Genomic DNA, 5,203 nt, shown 5'->3' on the forward strand with positions numbered 1-5,203 from the left:
TGAGCTTGTCGTCGTTCGCGGGGTCCGATCGCTTGTTTAGGTGCTTGCGGAGGATATCTGTAATGGCGCCGCCTGGTCACTGGACGGACCCATTTGGACACCAGTTTCACGGCCCGATGGTAGGCTATTCCGCGGTTGCACAGCAGCTCCCAGAAATTCGCACACAGTCGGTCGAAATCCCCGAGGGGGTTCATGGTCGATTGGGCTTGTGTGCGTCGCTGGGCAGCCGTTTTAGTTGCTTTCCACCGACTTGGCGGATAATGTTGCCGGGCTGGCTTAGGAGGTCTGTTACCCCTGGGCTTCTATCGTCGCTTTAGGTGCCGGGATATCCCTCTCCGGCGGGGGGGGGGGGGGGGAAACGGATTCCGGGTGGGCTTCCAAGTGAGAGGCTGCAGTTCCTCGCTTTATCTGGGTAGGCCTCTGGTAGGCCTCAGGTCTATCTCCGGCTAGGAGCTTCCGATTACGGTCGGGATGCTTGTCTCGTGGCGTTATACTGCTTGGCTTCCCTTCTCCGGATCCCCCAGCTGTCGCTGTGGTCGATTTTGCGCTGTATTTTGTGGTTTTAGAGCGAATTTGCACGGAGCTCATGTCCAGTGCGACCGCTCGGCATGGCCGCTTAGCTCCGCCCCCCGTAATGTGAAAAATTTAATTGCAAAAACTAGGCTAAAGTAGTAGAAAAAAAACAAATCTGAATTGGAGACTATTTCTAACTATATGGCCCATGTTTTTTAAGTTAGGTTCACTGTATTTAATGTAGTGGCGTAGATACCAGGGCCGCCCCTGCGACCCGGTATGTATGCACTGTGGCCAGCCTCTTCTCCTGGGGGGCCCAGGAGCCGGTCACCTCAGGGCCCCCCGAGGCTGACCCTGCTGTCACCTGGCGGCCGGTCCTGCGGGCGCGCGAGGGAGCACTCTCCCCTGAGTGCTTCCTCTTCAGCTCCCTCGCGCACCGCACTGATACCGGAGCCCAGGAGCTCAGCAGCACCACTGGACCCCAGGGAATCCCCTCAGCACTCCAAAAGGTAAGGAGGTTGGGGGGGATTAAATTTAAAAAAAAAAATGTGAGTGTTAGTGTGTGTGTGAGTGTTAGTGTGTGTGTGAGTGTTAGTGTGTGTGTGAGTGTGTGTGTCTGCTAGTGAGTGTGAGTGTGTGTCTGCTAGTGAGTGTGAGTGTGTGTCTGCTAGTGAGTGTGAGTGTGTGTCTGCTAGTGAGTGTCAGTTTGATGTCTGCTAGTGAGTGTCAGTTTGATGTCTGTTAGTGAGTGTCAGTTTGATGTCTGTTAGTGAGTGTCAGTTTGATGTCTGTTAGTGAGTGTGTCTGTTTGATGTCTGTTAGTGAGTGTGTGTTTTTCAGTGAGAGTGTATGTTTTGTAAGTGAGTGTGTATGTATGTCTGTCGCTGCATGCGCATTCGGAGGTGAGAGGCGGAGGGATCCCCAGCGCGAAGGGAGTCCGGCGCTGGAGAAAGGTAAGTGCTGAAGACACACACACTCTCACGAACAGACGCATACACACTAGCTAACAGACACACACATTTACTAACAGTAAATGTGTGTGTCTGTTCTCATTTGCGGCAGGTCATAACAGCAGAAGACTGGAGAAGTCATTATAAGTTGCATTTTCATTTGAATTTGGGGAAAACGCTTGAAGGGGTTGAATATTATTGAGACTGGCAGTAAATGTGTGTGTCTGTTAGCTAGTGTGTATGCGTCTGTTCGTGAGAGTGTGTGTGTGTCTTCAGCACTTACCTTTCTCCAGCGCCGGACTCCCTTGGCGCTGGGGATCCCTCCGCCTCTCACCTCCGAATGTGCATGCATGGCAAGAGCCGTGCGCGCATTCAAACCGCCCATAGGAAAGCATTACTCAATGCTTTCCTATGGATGTTCAGTGTCTTAGAATCGCGAAAGCTCCTCTAGCGGCTGTCAGTGAGACAGCCACTAGAGGCTGGATTAACCCTCAGTGAAACATAGCAGTTTCTCTGAAACTGCTATGCTTTCAGCTGCAGGGTTAAAGCGGCACTGTCATGCCGATTCCGTTTTTTTTTTAACCCCCCTCCCGCCTCAACTACATCCAATCGACCCCCTAGTCATCCCCAAATGCCCCTATGCCCCCCACATTACCTATTTTTTATTCTTTATTTTCTGCCCGATCTTTATTCAGGGCGCCGCCATCTTTGTGTGGGTAGGTGAAGTCCCTGTGGGACACGTCATCTGCCCACACTAGATAGACTGTGAGATTCCCGCACATGCCCAGTGAAACATCTGGACATGCGAACGGGAATTTCACCTATTCATTCATTCATCAGACAGACGAATGAATGAATAGAAAAAATCAGACGAACAAACTAACACTGTGTATCAGTGTTAGTTTGTTTGTTCAGTTTATTACAAGGAGGGAGCTACCGGCATGCAGCTCCCTCCTTGTAATATGTAACTATAGAAGCGGCAGGGAGCAGTGCTCCTCGCCACTTCCTAAGCCCCCCATGTCCCCCCTCACTCTATGGGGGTCCATATGACCCCCATAATAGCACAAGGGAGATTAAAATCTCCCCAATGCCCCTACTCGCTATATCGCGAGTAGGGGCATGTCCACTAAACAGTGAGCAGCCTGTGGCTGCTCACTGTAAAAAAAAAAAAAAAAGGGTAATAAGGGGGGGACGGGGGGCCTACTGTCCTCCCCCGCCGGCCCCCACCCCTGGACGGCGGGTGGGGGCCATAATGGGAATGAGGGGGGACCTACTGTCCTCCCCTCAGGCCCCCACCCCTGGGCGGCGGGTGGGGGCCATAATAGTAATAAGGGGGGGGGGACCTACTGTCCTCCACCCCCCGGCCCCCACCCCTGGGCGGCGGGTGGGGGCCATAATAGTAATAGGGGGGGGGGGACCTACTGTCCTCCACCCCACGGCCCCCACCCCTGGGCGGCGGGTGGGGGCCATAATAGTAATAAGGGGGGGGGACCTACTGTCCTCCAGCCCCCGGCCCCCACCCCTGGGCGGCGGGTGGGGGCCCTAATGGAAAAAAGGGGGGGGGGACCTACTGTCCTCCCCCCGGCCCCCACCCCTGGGCGGCGGGTGGGGGCCATAATAGTAATAAGGGGGGGGGGGGAATCTACTGTCCTTCCCCCCCCCCCCGGCCCCCACCCCTGGGCGGCGGGTGGGGGCCATAACGATAATGGGGGGGGACCTACTGTCCTCCCCCCGCCCCCACCCCTGGGCGGCGGGTGGGGGCACTAAGTAAATTCCCCCCCCCCCCCCATCAAGGTGACTAGGGGTGCCCAAGCCCCTAGTCACCCACCCCCCACCCAAATAAAAAATGCCCCTACCTACCCCCCTCACCCTAAAAAATAGTGAGGGGGGAATAAAATTGCTAACCTGTAAAGTAAAATTAAACTTACCATTCGACGTCTTCTTTTTTCTAAAATCTTCATTTTTCAGCCCCAAAAAAGGCCAAATAAAAAACCATCATAGCCGTCGAACTAAAAATAAAATAAAAAACCCGAGCGCAAAAAAAAAAACCCGACGAAAAAGAAAAAACCCGAGCGCACAAAAAAATAATCCATCTTCACCCATGGAGGGCTCCGCGCAGACTGAGCTCCGCAGGGCGGGGCAAGGCTTATAAAGCCTTGCCCCGCCCTGCAATTAGCCTAAGAACACTCTGATTGGTGGGTTTAAGCCAATCAGAGTGCTCTTTGTCATTTTACAAGCGTGGGAAAGTTCTTTGGAATTTTCCCACGCTTGTAAAATGTCACAGAGCACTGTGATTGGATGGCTTGAAATCCATCCAATCACAGTGCTCTGTGTCATTTTACAAGCGTGGGAAAGTTCTTTGGAATTTTCCCACGCTTGTAAAATGACACAGAGCACTGTGATTGGATGGATTTCAAGCCATCCAATCACAGTGCTCTGTGTCATTTTACAAGCGTGGGAAAGTTCTTTGGAATTTTCCCACGCTTGTAAAATGACACAGAGCACTGTGATTGGATGGCTTGAAATCCATCCAATCACAGTGCTCTGTGTCATTTTACAAGCGTGGGAAAGTTCTTTGGAATTTTCCCACGCTTGTAAAATGACACAGAGCACTGTGATTGGATGGCTTGAAATCCATCCAATCACAGTGCTCTGTGTCATTTTACAAGCGTGGGAAAGTTCTTTGGAATTTTCCCACGCTTGTAAAATGACACAGAGCACTGTGATTGGATGGATTTCAAGCCATCCAATCACAGTGCTCTGTGTCATTTTACAAGCGTGGGAAAGTTCCAAAGAACTTTCCCACGCTTGTAAAATGACACAGAGCACTGTGATTGGATGGATTTCAAGCCATCCAATCACAGTGCTCTGTGACATTTTACAAGCGTGGGAAAATTCCAAAGAACTTTCCCACGCTTGTAAAATGACAAAGAGCACTCTGATTGGCTTAAACCCACCAATCAGAGTGTTCTTAGGCTAATTGCAGGGCGGGGCAAGGCTTTATAAGCCTTGCCCCGCCCTGCGGAGCTCAGTCTGCGCGGAGCCCTCCATGGGTGAAGATGGATTATTTTTTTGTGCGCTCGGGTTTTTTCTTTTTCGTCAGGTTTTTTTTTTTGCGCTCGGGTTTTTTATTTTATTTTTAGTTCGACGGCTATGATGGTTTTTTATTTGGCCTTTTTTGGGGCTGAAAAATGAAGATTTTAGAAAAAAGAAGACGTCGAATGGTAAGTTTAATTTTACTTTACAGGTTAGCAATTTTATTCCCCCCTCACTATTTTTTAGGGTGAGGGGGGTAGGTAGGGGCATTTTTTATTTGGGTGGGGGGTGGGTGACTAGGGGCTTGGGCACCCCTAGTCACCTTGATGGGGGGGGGGGGGAATTTACTTAGTGCCCCCACCTGCCGCCCAGGGGTGGGGGCGGGGGGAGGACAGTAGGTCCCCCCCCCCTTTTTTCCATTAGGGCCCCCACCCGCCGCCCAGGGGTGGGGGCCGGGGGCTGGAGGACAGTAGGTCCCCCCCCCTTATTACTATTATGGCCCCCACCCGCCGCCCCCCCCATTATCGTTATGGCCCCCACCCGCCGCCCAGGGGTGGGGGCCGGGGGGGGGGGAGGACAGTAGATCCCCCCCCCTTATTACTATTATGGCCCCCACCCGCCGCCCAGGGGTGGGGGCCGGGGGGGAGGACAGTAGGTCCCCCCCCCCTTTTTTCCATTAGGGCCCCCACCCGCCGCCCAGGGGT

This window comes from Pelobates fuscus, chromosome 4, assembly GCF_036172605.1.
Source record: "Pelobates fuscus isolate aPelFus1 chromosome 4, aPelFus1.pri, whole genome shotgun sequence".
NCBI lineage: Eukaryota > Metazoa > Chordata > Amphibia > Anura > Pelobatidae > Pelobates > Pelobates fuscus.